General features: G+C 36.4%; 1 long non-coding RNA gene across 1 annotated transcript in view; it reads left to right on the top strand.

The window, feature by feature from the left end:
* Positions 1-18,847, top strand: part of LOC143693728 (uncharacterized) — a 30,393-nt gene extending 11,546 nt beyond the window's left edge. The window contains exons 2-3 of the long non-coding RNA XR_013181668.1: positions 15,298-15,428; positions 18,717-18,847. This is a non-coding gene — a long non-coding RNA (uncharacterized LOC143693728). The remainder of the gene's footprint in view (positions 1-15,297; positions 15,429-18,716) is intronic.
* The last annotated feature ends 904 nt before the right edge of the window (positions 18,848-19,751 follow it).

Here is a 19,751-nt window from a genome sequence, read left to right as displayed (position 1 = left end):
ACTAGAACTCAATTCAAAGTACTGAATGTCAAAGAATGCAATTTCTGGCAACAATGGCTAAAATCCACATCATTTTAGCCTTGTCTCAGGCTAAAAAAGGACTTAATTTTTTCCTAAAATAAGAAATGCTGATGGGATCAATGATATGCTTGAAATTAGATGTATAGCTTTCTAGGTTAAGCCTCAAGTGATTATAAATAATAGAGAAATTAAAAAGCAATCAAGATTAGTCCCAAATTACTGGATGGTCAAAGAAAGAGTTGAGTATATAAAAAAAAATTGGTACTCAAACACATGTATACCCAATGGAAATAAAGCTTACATTTAGAACTCTGCCGGTCTAAAATATTTTCACCACCTTGAAAATATTAATAGTCAAGGCTACCCTTTTCCCCCAACATAGGATGACTGCACTTTCATTTCTGTTCAATACAGCATTACATTGCAGTTTTGTGCACATCAATAATGCAGCACGGGTGTAATGCTATAATGACTCCTAACCTAGAACAAACATAATGTATTTATCTAATATGAAATGATGTTGTAAGCAATGAGGCTAAAACAAGCATCTAAGAAAGAATTCATGGTGGAAGAAAGCAAGACTGTTTCCAGTAACTCTATGCAAACATTAGGAAGGTGGTTAATTGGTAAAATGAATTGGAATTAATTATGCATGAATCCTGTGGCAAGTACAGCAGCAGTCAGCTCATTAAGAAATCATAGTTTGGAATGCAGGGTGCTGTTCTGACTGCATTATATCCTCAATGTGCTTATGGCCACTTTTCAGAGGCTTGCAAGGTAGCTTTAGAGAGTGCACTGTCATTAGGAGAAATACCTGGGATTTCTGAAGCGTGTGGGAACTCAAGAATCCTTTGAACTTGTGAATTCCCTGACAGATGAGTGAAGGCAATATGCTATCTTTAAAAATAGGAAAGGGCTAACACTCAAAAAATGAGGCCCCAGAGACAATTTAGAAACAAATAACTAATTAATTTGCATTTTAAAAAATCAGGAGATTATTAAATGGTAAAAAGTGCTGTTATAGGTTTTTTAAAAAAAATTCCATCAAAACAATTTAATTTCCTTCCTTGAAAAGGTAACCAGCATAATATCTAGAACAGGAAACAAAAAAAAATAAGAAATCTGTATTTTAGTACTGCTTTTTTAACACTCTCATAAGCATTATAAAGTATTATGATCTAGATTTAAACATAGTAAAGAGGATGCACAACATGGATCAAAATTTCCCCACTTTAATTAGTGTGGGACAATGGGACCTTCTTTTTAGGGAAGGGGCAGATAAACAGCATAACAGACCATAAAAATGATACAAAATTTATAAAGGAAAATCTAGAAATTTAACTATATAAGACAATATTTCACTATGGAAGCTGAAGAGTTTTCTGCATTGCTAATTAATGACAGAAAAAAAATTGCATCAAATCAGGTTTACTTTAGATTTGAAGAAAACCCTCTAAAATGTTATGGAGGATGAAGTATTGGGATGATATATGTGGTGCATCCAGAGACTTATGGTGTCACAGAACAATTTAGGTGAGAAGGGTCCTTAAGAGGATATTTGTTCCAACTCCCCACTCAAATCAGATGCAACATGAACAGGTTGCTCAAGATGATGTCCAGTGAAGTTTTGGTTGTTAATTTTTGGTTCCAGAGGCTTATACGGAGTTAAATAGAAGATGTAGACAGATAGAGTCCCTTTATTTTTAATGAATTACACAGTCTGGTTGGTATTATATGCAGGGTTAAGGAAAAGAGGAATATTTTAGAAATAGAATAGAAGAATATTTTAGGAATGTTCATTATGTTTTCAAGTAGGATTTCTCAGATATGAACCCTGTGATAAAGCTTTGGAGATATAGAAGGAAATTAAAATTACCAGGACATTGTTTAAAAACCACACAGTTCAAAGAAAGCTTAATAGAAGAAGCTGAATCTTCTGCTGTTGTGAGTTTAGAAGACATTTGAGATGAAAATTTAAGCTATCAAGTATTTAAAATAGAGAAAAGAAAAAAAAATAAGGTGGTATGTGTGCTCTGTAGATGCTTGCAGAAAAAAATAAAGCTAATAGAAAAAATACATGCAGTCTAAAATGAGAAAGAAAAGTGACAAGGAGAAAGAAATTGAAAATTCCAAATGATGGAAGTAGTCCCAATCAGCTGCATGTGTTCATTTTCAATAAAGATGTCTAATGAGGGCATAGAAATTAAATCAGAGGATTTGTGCTGCAAGCAAATAACTAGCAACAAGAATTAAATGAGAAAGAGCATAGAGTAAACAAAGTGATGTTTGATGAGAATGTTACAAAACAAACAATAAATAAGCAGATTCATACAATATGCATAGAGAATATGAAAATAGTGAGAAGGAGAAGAAATCTGAAATTTCAGAAATTCTATTTTTCAAATTCATGGGAGCCAAAAGGGTTGCTCATCACTTTTGGAGAAGTAGATTTGCCAGCTGTATAAAAGAGTGGTTGGATAGTTGGAAAACTATTGTATAACTTTGGTAATGGTCAATTATTTGGGAAAATATTCAGACAGAAAAGCAGACAGTTGGAAATATTGTAGACTATTTTTTTTGCTTGTTTGGATCAAAATCCAGCTTCTTGCTAAACTAAGGTTGATTTGTGGTAGTCCTCCTCTGGTGCTCACAGCCTCCTCACCTGGGCCATGATCTTGTAGGTGATCAGCAAAGCACCCACTGCTTTTTCCAGTGGCTGATTGTTTGAGTCATTGTCCATTAACATTCCAGTCTCCTACATGTGGGTAACTGAAGTAATAATGGTACTTTTCTGTAATATTGAAGGCAAGATGTAAAGCAAATGTTGCTTTTGAATTTTGGTTAAGCAAATATCATGATGGACCTTTAATGAGGCAAAAATACTTTGCCTTTAGACTAGGGAATGAAGGTTTGGTGAAACACTGAGGAAAGAAGGAAAAAGTCTTGTAGATACAATTGGATGTTACACTGTGTTTAGAATATAATTTTCTGTATGGTATTTTCTACTCAGACTGTCCTGCTTAATTTTTTGTAATGGAATGTACTCAATCCCATTTTCAAGATAACATTTTGGAACACATCAATTACCATGATTATCTGAAATGAATTAGTAGTTCAACGAAATGTATTATCTCTCTTTTCCAGGGCTGGATTACCTTTCCTGGGAAAAGGACAAATGGCTGCAAATACAATGTCTGTTAATCATGATAATAAATAAATTGAACAGCTTGCCAGGATTGCATTTATTATTTTGCTCTGCAGCTATAGTAGATATTTCCTTCAGTTTTCCTACACAGAGGTATATTTCTTCCGCCAGCTCAGAAAAGAAGAAATATAAGCTATTTCTGTAAATGTGGACATGTCTGCAGTCTTGACAAAACATTCATAATTTGTAGTATGAGAAATGAGGAAATAGAAAATCTTTAACCATCTTTAACCATCCTACCATTACATCCCTGGGAGTATTGGAGTCCTCTGCTCAGCAGGACAGGCATCCCACATCAATTTTTTAATGTCACTGACCCTGTGTGACCCTTCCTATTGAGCTTCATCAATAATTTTTAAAGAAGAATTGACCTAAAATGTACAGTGTTTTAAATCCTTCTTGCAATCCTTGTCTTTCAAGACATGCTTATAGGAGAAGGTGGTAATAGCAGAATACATTCACTCTCTAACTGTAATGCTCAGCCTGAATCAAATTTAATTTTGGCTGCACCTTTTGCTGGATGTCTTTTTTTTTTTTTTGTAAGGAGAAGGAGGAAATTCATCTTCCCTCTTGCTGAAATCATCCTAATTAAATATTAATTCATCCAGAGAGTGTGCCCACTTGCAATCAAAATTAATCAAAATCACAAATGTTTAATAAATTCAGACATGAAATAGACTGAAGAATTATTCCTCAAATGAAAGGATTAAAGCCCTATAATCTTGCTGATATTTGAGAAATCATCTCTTACCATAAAAGTCACTTACCAGATGCCACCAGTCTGTAAGATTTAATTATTTATTAAATTTGTTTTTTGAATATTTTGTTTCCAAACCATATCACTTGCAGTTCTTGTTTCTTATCTACTACTTACTCTCTGAAATCTTCTATAAAATCCTGTTAAGGTTTTGCCCTTGGGACTGCTGGATTTCCTCCTTTTGTTGTCATCATAACCTGCTGATCAGCTTCTGGGTAAGTGTCTTGAGACTAAATGGGAGAGAGGTCTAAGTGTGGGTTTAAGAACTTGCATTCTAGTGGAGATGCAAATTGCCTGTGATAGTAGTTGAGATGAATGTCAAGGAAAGAAGCACTGGTACAATCTTGGGTTAATGTGGTGTGTCCAAGTGTGTTAGCAGCACTGAGCTGATATGAATATTTCTGTAGTAGGATGACCCTGCTTTTCTTGGGAAAAATGAATATAATATTTAATCAGACCTGTAGACCCATCACTCATCTTTTTCTTTCAGCCAGAAAAAGAAAGAAACAATCCATCCTTTGATCACCAAACACATTTTTTTTTTTGTGGAGGTTTACTGGTCTGTTTTCTAAGAAGAGAACAAAGTATCCTGGCATCACAGGAACAAAAATAATTAATTAATATGTCATGTGTAAGTGGCTGGTCCAGCAGACTGGCTCTCTCCTGTGCCATTGCAAGTGTCTCATGCAGCTGGGGCCATGTAGACCACTCATGCAGAAGGGACTTACAGGGGTCCCAGTGCTGTATCTCAGTCTGCCTTGAAGTCCATTGAATCTAATGGGAGGTTTCCTGAAGACTTCAGTGGTATTTTGAACACATTTTTCCACGTGCTTGTGAGTGTAATGGGTGTATGTAGGCACTCATGAATATCCATTCTCTGAAAATATTCTGACAGAAATTTCCTTCAGGCTCTATACTGGAGAATCTTGGATGTGATTTTAGGTTCTTTACTCAGTCAAATGTGTAAATTTCATGAGGTCTCAGGGGTTTGTTCCTCCAGTTTTCACAAATATTGGTAGTTCTATCATGGTCTGCATACTGCAGTTTAGTGATTATATCAAAGGAACTGAAGTGCTAATCCCTGTTGAGCTGTTGACTGTGTAATGAGAAGCTTCTGAAGTCTTTCAAAGTTACTGAAACAGGTGTTGTGATGGATAAGAACATCAGACCAAGGCGAATAAAATCATATCACAGAAGCTCTGCTTCCACAGAAGCAGATTTCCTTATGCCATCCAAGTTAGCATGTGGTTTCACAACCTTTTGTTGTTTTTGAAATCAATCTCGCGCTCCAACAAAGTTCCAGACCAGCAAAGCCAGAAAGTGAAACTACACAGACCAAAAATTTACAATAGCAGTGGCAAGAACAGTTGTCAACCTCTTTTGAAACTACTAACTGGAGCACTAACCTTTGCAAGACAGACAGATATCTACTGGGAAGTAGATGGAGGTCATCCACACATTTCATATGGGTCACTGAATAACGATCACAGGGTAGCAACTTTCATTTTGAATCAGTAATCCAGAGGTGAAAACCACCATATTTCATTATTAATGCCACAGGCATTCCAGGTCTCTGCCTTCATTTCTTTATCCTACTGGTTCTATGAACCCTTAGGAACCTGGTTTAGGGCTGAGCAGACTGCTTTTTCTGACATTCAAAGGGGATTTTGAACCTTAAAAGTTGTCTGTTCACAGTGGCAAAAGATGCATCTGCAAGAGAAATGTAGCATGTATGAAAAATACTTTTCAGGGAGCAAAGGAAAGGAATATATAAGAAGAAAGAGAATAAGCTGTATTCTTTTTATATGATAAGACAAACTGTAATGTAATGAAAGTAAGTAAATAAAATCACTGGTGAAAACCAAAAAAGTAATAGTAAAGCTTCCTTCAAACAGATGGTTTGTTTTTGTTCGAAGAGATACATAAAAAGTTTTATTATTATCTAAGTTTGCCTGCCTTCAATTTATGTCATAAGAGGGAAGAAGAAAGATAAGAGAAGGGAAACTAACAGCTATTTTGAAACACAATAGTGGAACTTGCTGTTTCAAAGAATCAACAAAATGCCCAGAATTGGATATTGTTGTGCAATAAGTATGCCAGGGTACTCGATTTTCAGCAGGCTTAATTCTCAAGTGACAATCCAGTGGACCAAGAAATCAGCCTCTGGTAAGTGAAGTCTCATATAATGCCCATATGGGCTTTTAAAGATTCACTGTGAGACAAAAATATAAGCATCTAATTATAACTGTAAAACAACTAGAGATTATTGTTACCATTTCATTATTAGGATGAAAAAGGTTTCAGTTCAGGCTACCCCAGATATCCTTATGTTGCCTTCAAGTGACAACCTATGCTTGCACTGGTGATACTATGAAGTGTGTTTACTATAAGTTGGGATTTTTTCAAACAGCATGTTCATCCAAATTTTAAGTTTCCCAGAGGGAAAGCTGCAACAAAGAGAGCAACTCCCAGGGCATTATTTCTTCAAATTGAAGCCATCTCTCTGTTGGCTCAAACTTACTGAACTTCACACATCTTTAACTGTTTCTTTCAAGGTAACAAGGAGACCTTTCATGTTGGTTTTTGAGAGCTATGTTTGGACCTTTGTGTCAGACATTTAAATGGACTGTGGGACCAATATGTCTTAATTAAATCTGATTTTTTCATGTCTTCCTGCTAGATGTGCTTCATCATCATATTTACTAACCAATTTTGTAAAGATAGTGCAATGGAATTGATTTTTCTAGCAAGAATCTATTCATGCTGTGAAAGATACTTTTGGTCTTGCTTTATTTGCTCTCATTTTACAAGGTGCTTGAGGTGTTTAGAAGCCTTGAGAGCTGAGCCTTGAGTGATTTTCAAGGCACCCCTAGAATTCACCTTGGTGAAGTTTTCTATGTACATCAAGTAGTCAAATTCCCTCCTGCTGCTTCCCAGTGGTAATAGAGCTCTGTAGCTCCAGAACTGGGTCTGTCAGGAGGAATTGAGTGCCTGGCCTTTTAGGTGATGGTGAGGCAAAGGTCAGTCTGCATCCAGTGGGCTGGGCTTGCCTCAGAGTTTTGTGCTGACCTCAGTGTGCTGCCAGACTTCAGTGCAGGTTTTCAGTGCTGGTCAATGCATATTTTGAGCCACCCACCCTCTGCACAGAGGTCACTGTGCACACAGCAGTCCCTGGAGCATCACAATGGGATAATCTACTGTTTCAGCAATCTTTTGGGGTGTGAAAAATTCTTTATACTTAAAAAAAAGTTTTTCAGGAGACTTTTAGCCATAGGATAACCAGAAGCAAAAAGCCTTTTCTAAGGTTTCTCCTCAAAAGATTATGTCCCTTTTTATTTTTTTAAAATGAGAATATATCATATTTGACTAGAACAAATGAATGAATTTTATAGGATTTAATAACTGAGCCAGTGACTCAAATACAAAATTCTTTTGACCCAAGGAGAAAAGAAGTACCAGAGGAGCAATAACAATAAAACCAAAACAGCAGTAACACCACCTCTACCAATAACAGAAGAAAATAAATAAGTAATAACTTTTACCTAAACCATATTAAAGATCATAAATATATTGTAAACATTTTGTGCTCAATTTAATATTTAGTCTTACACAAAACCATAAATTTCAATTGCTGGAATACAAACCTTAGCAATATACTTTACTGGGGCATATGTTTGTTTTTCCACTCTTTGACGTTTTTATTGGAAAGATGGGTTTCTACTATTATCTGTAAACAGAGGTGAGCAATTTGTCCTCCTCATGCACCTCAGTGTGGGACCAGCACAGGATTTTCTGGTTTGCAGAATGAGGTATATTATCAATCAAGCATAATCAGTCATTCATCAGGCAATACTTTGAAATTTTTACACAACCTCACTTTGTTCTTGTCTTCCTCCTGTGCTCATGGCAAGCAAAACACTGTCAACAAGAGCCTTTTGCAGAATAAACTGAAAACAGGAAACTTTGTTTCTTCAAACCTTTCTAATCAGGGCACTACAGTGTGTTTATTAATAACTATTGACTTATGAAGATAAGAACCATAAAACATTTTTCTGTGTGTCAATCTTTAATTATCATTAAACCTTCCTTAATTTCTGAAAAGCAATATAACTTTCAAGTATTCTCTTTCAAAATCTAAAAGAGAAGATTGTCTAACCTGGAAAAACACCCAGTAAATCCAGACTGGCTTCACCATTGTTTCTTGGTCTTTTAGATTTTCTCCGGTCTTTTAGATTTTCTCCAGTCTTTTAGATTTTATAGCAGAATTACTAAAATTCTGCTCTTTCCATTACTCTCATTAATTTTAGCTGCAACTAGGGTCCATTCTCCAATTCCTTGCTATTTGCAGAGATATAGCTTGTGTATCAGCTGATGCCCTGTGCTAGACAGGATGTGTCCATGGCCACTCGTGAGGTTTGTCTTCTCTCCAGGAACCTGATACAGCCCCGAGTCTGGTCATGACAGTGTCTGTACATGCAGAAAGGAGTAAGTGCTTCCAACTCTTAATAGGTGTATTTTTAGATGTCAAGTAAATGGCACATGTGGCACAAGGCAATAATCAGCCTTTCTTGGAATCCAGCTGTCACCATTGGCTACTCTTGATGTTTTTCCACAGAGCTTAATTTTCCTTAGATTTAAGACCTTTATCTCTTTATTGTATGCATTACTTGAAAATTGTATAGTCATTTGTCAGTTCATGTCCACCAGTTTTCTCAAAACTGAAAAAAAATGTTCACTAGCCACTAAAAGGTGCAGGTTTCTCGTTGTGGGGTGTGCTGGATGTCTGCAAGTGAGAGCAGATAATGTGCTGACCACCCTCCAATTTTCTCCACTGTTTTTTGATTCTGCTGCCATGGAGAGAAAGGGGGGACCAAAGTCTGCCTGGAAGCCTGCCCTGTGCCAGTGAGCCTCTTTGTATCTAACAGGGAAATGCAGGCTCCAGACACAGGGACAGCATTTTTTGGGTCTCATTTGAAGCTTGAGGACACTGTCAAATCTAGACATGGGGAGAGGATGATGTGAGGCAAACTGAATGTAGCTTAATGATTAGGGTGCTTTCCTGGGAGGAAAGTGACCCAAAGTTTCCATTTCTGTGTTTTACTTTTAGCTCAGTAATGGACTCAGGTTAAATGTATACAAATCTCAGGGAACGGGGTCTGAAGCCTCAGGTCCATCCCCTGTAATTGCTGTCCTTCTCACTGCATGATTTCTTCACTCTTTGGATGCACAAATGCCTGTCAACAGCACAAAGAGCTGAGAACAACCATGCTCTTCCCTTTTCCCTATTTCCTTCATGTTCTTCCCATTATACCTACTGAGTTCCTGTTTAGAGTACTTTTCTAGATGTAGAGGAGAGGAGAAGGGCATAGTGTCATCCCCCTCAGAGACATGTCTCATCTCCTTGCCAGGAGATAGACATGTATATTGTAATGTAGAAGTACACCTGTGTGCTCAAGGAAAGGATGGAGAGAAAAGGCTGTCATCCTTCCTTCTAATGATTTTTTTAAAGCAAATCCAGCATTCCTTCATTTAGTGCCTAAAAGCTTTGAGCAGAATCTATACCATATGCATTATCTTATAAGACTGCTCCTCCTATCTTTCATTTATTTTGTTCACATGAATAACTGGAAATATCAATTAGGACCTTTGTAGAGCACTGCAAAGAAATGCTACTGCTAATTAAGGTAGCGTCAGAATTCAGGCTGGGGACACTTAGCCACAAAGCTGAAGAAAGACAAATAACCTTCTGCACTACACATCACGCGTGAAACAGAAGTTGTGTCTGTGTCTGCAAGGTTTTGCCTATGCTTATTGAAACCTGATGTCATACCAAATATCTACTGTTTATACTTTTAACACAGGTGAGGAAATGGCACTTGAGGAAGAGTTTGAACGGTCTCTTATTTAAACAGCAAGTCAAAGAATAATGGAATGGTTTGAGTTGAAAGGGAGTTTTAAAGATCACGTAATCCCAGCCACCCTGCCACAGGCAGCAACACCTTCCACTGGACCAGATTGTTCAAAGCCCCATCCAGCTTGACCTTAAACCTTTCCAGGGATGGAGCATCCACCTCTTTGGGCAACCTGTTCCAGTGCCTCACCACACTCATTGTAAAAAACTTCATCCTTATGTCCAGTCTAAATCTATGCTCTTTTGGTATAAAAATGCTTCCAGTACATTGTTACTAAGTATTCTTCTTGCAAAGGCTGAGTGAGTATTGTCCCCACAGTATGGCTGAAAGCATGGTAGGAAGCCAGCTCCTCCTGGCTGGACTGGGACATGGGTTTGGAGATGACTTAAACACTCCCTGGAAATTTCATCAAGAATCTGGGAATAGTGGGGAATGTTGGTGGAGAGGTAGACCTCGTATGCCACGAGCTCTTGACTGCTGAGCAGATGGTAGGAGGGTAGGCTAGACATGTGTGATGGTCATAGAAGGAGTAAGATAGATTTTCAGTTAGGTTATTAAAAGGGCTGGGTGAGGGTTTCAGAGAAGTTATGTTGTGAAATGACATCTAAAAACAAGGAAGCAGAAGGTGAGGATTTCATCTGTCTTACTCAAAAAGACCCCTACACCAGTGCATACAGACAGAAAAGCACAGCTTAAAGCAAAATACTGGGGACATTCTTGAATGCATTCACCTTCCAAGGAGAGACTTCTGAGCAATGAAGTTGGAAATACCTTTATAGAAATCTATGTAAGTTTTTATCAACTTTCTGTCCAAAATTGAGTGCTGTGCACAAATAAGTGTGATACACTTGTGCAGTGCCTTCTAAAGCAAAGGACCCTACATTTATTTTAAAACTACATGTAGAATGATATACCACTTAAAAAAAGCCCAAGCTGTATCTGAAGTGTATTTTCAGTGCAGCTTTTCTGTATCTAAAAGAAATGCAGCAAGTGTTGCCATACAAACTTAATGATCTGTGTATTTAATGATGATAATACCCTGTAAATTTATAGTTGGCTACACATTGATTGTGTTCTGTTCGATATCTAGAATTTATTGGCTAGCACAGAGGCTATGAAACAGAGTTATTATGGTCTGGAGTCCAACTATTAATGTCTTCTTTGTGTCTCAGATTACATCCCTGCAGGAACTAGGAGCATGACAGTGACTGTGATGGTCACATTCTATCAACAAGTTAGGTACATGCCCTCAAGAGAAGAAAAGCTTTGCATTTTCTGTCAGGAGTAGAAAAATGATTTTACATGGGCCAGTAAAGGTAGCAACAGTTGCCATAGGGTTTAAGTAATTTATGCATAGGTTTTTCAATTGTTTACATTGGACTGTCAGATGGAAGTCAATGTGTAAAAATAATTCTAGCTCAGCTCTTAAGAACAAAACTCTTGAAGCACTTTAGTCAATAAAAAATGCCCAAATACAGGAAATGACAAAGTGACTTTTCCAGGAACATCAACAATGCAGTAAATGTGGAGGCTAAATTAGACAACTAGACTTTATCAGGTGTAATCAGTGGGAGAGATCACTTGATTGTATCAGCAAATTGAATAGTAATTTGTCCCAAGATTTACCATGAAGTAAAATAATGTATCCTAGTTGTTCAGAAGTTTCATACCTTTACACAAATATCTTGTCCACTGTACTAGTAGGGAGAAAAGTTACAGCTTTGGATTTCCCATGATCTATGACATTTATAGATTGCATGAAAACTTGCTGGAGGTAATTTTTAAGTTCTTGAAAGATGATAAAGGTAGGAATGATGGAGAGCCACTTTCGGTGTCTGAAGACTAGTTATATATCTTTCATAATATGCTTTGTGGTACAGATGTGAAATTAAAACAGTCTGATTTTTTATGACCTGAAATTTATTACATAATATATTAATTGAAGGGTCAGTTTCAATAAAAAATTGATGAGAAATCCATAAAATTTATTCCTTATCTAACTAAAAAGATATAATGAAAACACTGAAAAGGTGCAATTATGTTTCTCAGTGGTATACATCAGCTTCAATGTCTTGACCTCCTGGTTTTGCTTTACTGAAGAAGATTAGCTTCACTTGATTCAGACACTTCCCTTGAAAAATGTTGACTTTTCAGGAAATTGCAAGTGTTTTCAATGATCAAAAAGCTGGATATGGTGCTCTTTGGTAAGAATTATTGTTTACTAAGACACTCAGGACAGACTCTGCACTTGCTTCAGAAGTAGAACTAGTCTAATGGTCTATCTTCAAATCTTAGCTCTTACGGTCCTTTTAAAACTCACAAAATTTATTAAGTCCTTTCTTACCTTGTAATGGGCACTGTGAAAAATTTCTTCCTTTTCTAAACACAGTACAGTCTGCCCAGCTTTCTAAGTATTGATTTTGTTGAAGATTAGCTTCAAATTAAAGTTTTTCAGTTGTACACGTTAAGAGTTTCAAAACAGATTTCAAAAGAAAGACTGTCTCCTTCATCCTATTATGTTCCTGCAGTCTTTACTTTCAGAGGTTTCTCAACTCCCTTTCAGTGAATAAGTGTTGACAGTGTCAAAATCTTTAAAAAATTGAGCCCTGAATGGACTTTAGGTTTGTTTTTTTTTTTTTTTGTCGGGTCCTAGATTTGCAGAGCCTGTGGCATAGAGGAAACAGAATGACTCCTGGTGCTCTCTCTAAGGTGAAATAGCTTTGCACCTCAAAATAATTCTTTATTAGCTCGATTGAATTGACAGTGTTTGAGATACATCTAAACTGCTCAGAAGAGTTGACTTGCCTCCAAACCTTGTTCTGACCCCAAGTGCCTGGAAGAGGTCACTAAGGACTTTTCCATCTTTGCAAAAGCAGTTTTCTCCTACACAGACATTTCTGTGTGCATCCCAGACTCACAATGTGCAGGAGCTGGTCCACAGCTTTGCACAGCACAGCATTGCCTCACAAAGGTAAAACAAATCTTAATTGTAAGTTTTATCTTTGTTGAGTTTCTACTGGTTAGTGTATAGGTGACGATTATTCAGTATGCCCTGTTTATCTCAATTGTTCTTATCCTGAAGAGTCACGTTAGATTTACTGCAGCCAAAGTATCAGATGCAGCCAAACCCTTATGAAAAGGGTTTGTTCTTTAAAAACCTTCTTTTTCAGACCATAAAGTACCAGAATTTCCCCCCGCCACATTTTTCAAAATCCTTATGTTTCTTTTTTCTGTTTTTGTTTGGAATAGTGTTTTGGTAAAGGATTTAAAACAGATATTGATCCCTGAACAGAAAAACTTTGACTCCTTTGGACCTGCTTCACCAAACAGAACAAATCCTTGTATTTACTGAACAGCTCTGCTTTGTACCTCTCTGGTGTATGTGCTCTGCACTGCCAGGAAATATGTTGCATATTTATTCAAATAATGCATTGCTCTCTTTGCAGCTAGGCAATAAATATTATCTAATACATCGTCACATACCTCCTGCCTTCCCTGTTTCTGTCTTACCCTACTATAGTAGCTAAAGCAGGTATTGATAAGTTTTTTTGAGGGTCTCAAAAATGCCTTTCTTTCTGTTTCTATCTCTGATTACCATTAATTGGAAAAACAATTCTGGCCCCACTGGCTACATCTGGGCTACTAAGTAGCATTAGGCCAGGGACCATTTCTTGGCTGTCAAGCCAAATGTACAAGCTGCATCCAAACTCTAAGGCACTTGACCTTCTGCCTCCACTGGGCCCCAAGTGGCTGGAAGGTAAAATTGTTATTTTGTTTGTGTTTCTTTTCCGTTTAAAGGATTTGAAATAGTGTGGGGATTATGTAGCAGCCTTTCAGAATGGTGTTTTTAGAGCAGGAACCTGAAATCGTGCTGCATGCCTCTGGGTGTTGCATGAAGGCAACTAGAGAGTGTGAAGATACAAAGCCAAAAAAGCAGTGTTGGAATAGTGCTCGGCTGGGATTTCATCCTGGTTAACGCAAGGAGTATTCTAAGGGAAACTGCAGCTGAACAAGAGTCCTGGGGATATTTTCAAAACATGTCTACCAGTTAAGCAGAAGCAAAAAAGACAGTCATTGTGCATTGAGCACAGACTGGCAAATATACTGAAATGTGCTGATTTCAATTCCCAATCAAGGATGGAAGGGATGCCAAACAGCAATGAGTAAGAAATTGGAAGATATTTTCTGGATGTATTTCTAGGTTGGAGGGTTTTTTTTTGTGTTTATTTGTTTGTTTTTGTGTTTTGGTTGTTTTTTTTTTCTGTAGCCTAATTTAGAATACTCTGCCCTCAAAAGTTTCCAGGGACTTAGAGAAAGGTTTGTCTATTTAACAATCAACATTAATAGGTACAGTGGATCTTTATTCATTTATTCCTTCTGCCTTAGATAGGGTATAGCCTTTCTTAATAAGTTGACATCTTTAATCTCCACCTGTAAACTACCTCCAGCCTGAGCTCTGAGGTCGTAATTCTCATGATCCTTCACAGGTATTGGTTACATCTGATTTTAGTATGAGACATAAACTTTAATCAGAGGTAGGGAGAAATCTAAAGCATTTGGATTGCCTCTCTACAACAATTTCATTTTTTTGTCTTCACGAAGCTGAAAACTTTATATCCCTGTAATTTTCCAGCCTCTTGAAAGTAAGTTCTAACGTTCCTCACATCTGTTCAGCTCAGTTAATTTCAGTGGAGTTGCAGAGTTCTTTTACAGTTAGTTTTTCTTTCTGTCCTCTCTTTGGCTTTTTAGTACTACGAAAAAATCTGATCCATAATCCTCATCTATAGGCTGGTCTGAAACAAAAAAAAAATGGAGAACTGAACAAAAGAGAATGTCAGCCTGGAATGACACTAATTACATTCTTTTCACTGGACTTCACTTGCAGTTCTTTTAAACAACAACAAAAGTCTGTGCATTCAACATACTGAGCCTAATCCCTGTCTCTTACACTACACTAATGAAAATCAAGAGGAATTCTATTGATTCAGTGCAGTTAAATCAATGTAAGAGAAATTTAAATTAGGTCCATTGTAGGCAAGATATGCGGCTGCAACCAGTCAAGCATTTCTGTAGTCCAGCAGCTCTCTATGTAGTACAGAATAAATAAATACAGAAGATTCTCTATCCCAACCTGTCAAGGCAACTGCTCAGAAATTAGCATTCAAGAAAGTTCCTCATGGCATGAAATCATTCCAAAACTATTCTGGGGAGAGGAAAAGATTATATGTATTGTTAACTCAGAGTGCATTATACCCCATGTGGAAAACCAAGAATATTTGTTATATTAGCCCAGAAAAATGTGGTTTAAAATGAACAATGAAATGGATAAGAAGAAATATATTTGAGATGAAGCAGTGACTATGCATTTTATGTTTTTACCTTGTAACTACTCACTCTTTCAGGTCAGTGAATTCTCATCATCCCTTGCTAGCAGGTGGAAATTAGATTAACATCTGGAAGGAAGATAATCTTGAAGGTGTTTCCTTCTGTCTGATACTGCAAATGAGGTTCCTGGACTCAGCCACAGTGTAAGGTACTGCATGTATGTGGTAGAAGAGGGTCTCAGTGGGGTTTTTTAAATTGTCTTCTGATCTCAAGGCTGTAGTATGCTCTATGCAGAAATAGGTATTTTATATGCCACAAAATGGCCTTCTAAGACATCTGGCATGTGTTTTAAATATATGGGGTCAGTTTGTGCAAGAACTGCCTTTTTTCATGATAAAGAACCAGGAAAAAGGAAAGGAACTGGAAGTAAAAAATGGGCTATTTAATACAGAATGGTGAAAAAAATCCATCTAATTTGACAAATGTACATTTTTTGACATTGGAGTGTGTTTGAAATTCTTCTTTTTGAACAACTCTTTCACAACAGTAAAAACCTGGTCCCCTTTCCCCAAAAAATCTAAAGCCCGATGGAGGGATTTTGTGCCAATAAAGGCTCAATGTTTCCAAATAGACCAGGTGTTATATCAAGAAACACTGTACTTTCCTACTAAAATGATCTTGAAAAACCCAAATAAACAGTACACTTCCCTCCTTTTTATTTCCTCAATATGCAGTGAATGTTATTCTTACTAAAATGAGTTTTCATTTTTTGACATTTAACTCAGGTTTTAAAGATTCAGAAACATTTTAATTGGATGAAATTATAAATTAAAAAAACATCTTGAAATGAAAGATTTACCTTTTATCACATAAATAATATGTATTTTCTAGCCCACTCACCAGCAGTTCCAAATACCTCGATTTTTGCCTCACAGTTAATTTTATTCTTAATTCCCCAATAAACAGAAAAATCTATAATTTCCCCAAAAAGTTGTTTTAACATATTTTCCTATGTCTCTCTGCAGCTCTTCTGTGTTTAGAGGGTAGGAATTAAAGCTGTTTTCTGCAGGCTGTTTTCAAATCTCTTTGTGATGTGTAGCTCGTCAGTGAACTCTGCAGCATTCAGTCACTGATGCATGCAGAAGAGCATTTTTGTGAGATGCTTTTTTAAAAATTTTGCTCTATCTCTTCTATGTTCACCTTTTCCACTAACTCACCCCGACTGCCCCATTAAATTCAATATTAAAGCTACCTTTGATTTCAAAAGAATCAGGTTCTGGCTGATGACTAACAGCATCTGATCAGCCTGGTGCTGTGGAGCAAGAAGGTGCTCAGTGTTCAGGCTGCAAATAAACTGCTTTTCAGTAGGATGACATTGTACACTGTCACTTCCATATCATCAAACAATACTCATCAAGAAGGGTGTGAATATGTCAACTTTTTCTCTTTGTTACCACTGCACTACTTTGATGTCAGTAGTGTCCTGCCTATCAGGTGAATAAATACTGAAAAATGGGATCCAGTGAAATTGTGGAGTTAAGTGCAGATTTTCAGTCATAGCAGTTTTATTAATACCAGTGGGGGCTTGAATATCCATTATACCAGGCTATAATGTAAGCCTTAGAGGACTACTTCCATGTTCTTTTGGCTACCAGAATTAGAAAAGGAATCCCAGGATTCTTTTGGATCAGGCTGTAGCAGTTTGTGCGATAGCAGAAACAACAGAGACCTGACACATCAACAGGAGGCTGAGAATGAAGGACCAGAGATTTTACACATAACCCAGCAATGGGTCCTTCTGAGACCTTAGACAACACTTGCAAATCTCTGTGCACCCCAGATTTGATAAAGATGTGCTTCTATTTGTGATAGATTTTGAGATATGTGAAGCTGCGTGGTGTAAGGTCTATGGATAGCCCGCGATGCCCCACTGTCATTAATTATTAAAATATAATGTGAAAATTGGTGGTACACCACATTCAGAAAAAGAGACATGAAAAAAGTAGTGGGAAAACAGAAAGAAATGGTGAAAACAGTTGGGGATAAAAAATTCCATGTGTTTTTGGGGAACAGCATAAGTCTTGCAGACTCTCATTTTCCAGATTTCAACTATCTTCAAAGAGAAACTTTCCACCTTGGAAGCACCTTTTTTTGATTCAAAGTATTCATATTCACTAGTTTTTTAGTAAAACATATCTTAGATTGTCTAGTCAGTGCAATTTCTCTTTGTTCTGAGAAAGCTTATATTTCAAGACATCCTTAGATCTTAAAGAAATGAGTGATATTAACTCCATTTGTAGTTACTAAGGATCTAATTCCTTTTATTTTTTATAAATGTTCTTCCAACATCACCAATGCTACTTACAACAGTGCTTAATGTTACCATCATAGCAGAAAAATGCCTATTTATTTATTCCTAACTTCAAAAATTTTCCTTAATATGGCAAATACTTTCCTCTGTGAATAATTTTTTTTTTTTGCTTAGTAGTATGGTTTTGCAAGTGGGTATAATTTGTAGAAATATTAAAATATTAGAAGGTAATTTTTTAATCCTTATCAAAAACTTGACACCTTAATTCAAGTATTTATCTATTTCAGTAAAATAAGAGCATTTGTATCAAAATTTAAGGGTTTAAGATGACATTATTAATGCCATCTAAAAAAGTCAGTAAATAGTTTTGCTTTTGGAAATGAGACTCGTGGATCCTTACTTTTGCCCTGGATGGAAGATTAATGAAATTAAATGGATAAAAGCCAGAAAAGGAAATAAACTACTGGGTCTGTAGTTAAAAAGACTATTTGTAGAGTCACTGAATTCAAAAAGAAAACTTTGTAGTTCACAAAGTGTGTCAAGAAATTACTTAAAATTGCATTAATGTGGTGGTAGTGGTATCATGACCTATTATAGAAACCCTCTAAGAAATTTCTATTTTTTCACTGAACTCCAAACCCAAGGAAACATGTAATTATTAATATAATTTTCTTGCTGTTGGCAACATTATTACTGTATTATCCTCCAAATAACAAGAAATTGTCATGTAGCTTCTAGCCTGTTGCTTAATTTAGCACAAGAGAGCACCCACCTAGCACCAGCCTCCCAGCTTGTACCTAGTGAAGCATATGCACAAGGAAATGGGCTTGCTGGCTTAACAAAATTTACTCTGAATCTGGTGTTCAAGTCTGCAGACAGGGTAGAGGTAGATTTTCTGGTGTTTCTTCAAGATCAAATCCTGAGAAATGAGCTCAGACACTAAAATCTTCTGCTTGTGAATAGTCTAAAAGTAGTGGTCGAAGAAAGGAAATGTTCTTCTATCTCTGCATGTAACTGGACTGCAATAGCCTGCTTTGGAAGAGGCAAAGGCATTTCTTTTAATTGCATGAAATAACCTTATAATATATAACCTAATATATATCTGTACCCTCTGCAAATTATTGTAGTATTAATTGAAGGTATCCAAAACGAGTCATTCTCATTCAAGTCTTTTTTTTTTTTCAGGCAGACTGTGGAGCAAAAGAATTATGTAGAACAGACTTTCAGATGAAATCTGAAAGTGCGATCCTTTCATTTTGGGCATGGTGAGGACCTGTCTATTGCTAATCTTGAGACCAGAGGAGCAGCAAAAGAGAAATTATTAGTCTACTCAATGTTGTTATGACTGTCTAGGTCCTGTAAGACAGTAAGTAATATCTAGTGCTCATTAGCTCTGAGATTTATTTTGGGGAAATGGTCCAAAACATTACTGAATTCTTGTTGTTGGACCTCAAATCTCACCTAAAAATCAATAAATAAAGAAATCTGGAGAACTTTAAAGAGTTACCATGACAAAGAACCATGATTTTCTAGTTTCTATTCTTAGCATTTCTATTATTTTGGTGACTAAAAATATTTAAAATCTGCAGTTGTATGGGCTCAAGATTTAGATTAAACATTATGTAGTCAAAAATATCACTTCTTTGGTTTTAAAACTAAGACTCGTATCAATATTGTATAACCACCTTGCAGCACTTTAATCAGTGTACTTTTAGAACTGCTTTGAAATTTGTCTTCTGAAAGAAATTTTTCTGCTTTTCTGTCTAATTTATTTAATGTCTCTTTTGAGGATCTTCTCCTACCCTCTGAAGTTTTGTCCAGCAGCTTAATCTGTGCTAATGTCATCCTTTCCTGGAATTCCCTGGAATCTTTCTATCTTAAATTAGGTAAGATGGTAATTCATGGCAATACATATTTTTGCTATGTCAATGTGAGTATCAGCTTCTTATTTCTTTTCACAATCAGAGGATTTATTAATAATGGTATAACAAATTCCTGCAGGAGTGGAAAAATTTTAGTAGCATCTCAAATACTTAGCTTTGACAACAAGTCTTACAATGAAAAATCAGGGTAACACTGTATCATCACAAACTCTTACCTAGCAATCATTTTCTGATCAATAAATTAATCTCTCACTTAGTTTAATTGTCAAACAGCTTAAGTGTTTCTTCTATTAATACAATGAAATTTAGTGGATCACACAGATTCTAACTGTGTGGT

The sequence above is a fragment of the Agelaius phoeniceus genome, chromosome 3 (genome assembly GCF_051311805.1).
Source record: "Agelaius phoeniceus isolate bAgePho1 chromosome 3, bAgePho1.hap1, whole genome shotgun sequence".
In the NCBI taxonomy this organism is placed as follows: Eukaryota; Metazoa; Chordata; class Aves; order Passeriformes; family Icteridae; genus Agelaius; species Agelaius phoeniceus.
Note: the sequence above shows the minus strand (reverse complement) of the source record. Positions and strands in the feature narration are given on the sequence as shown.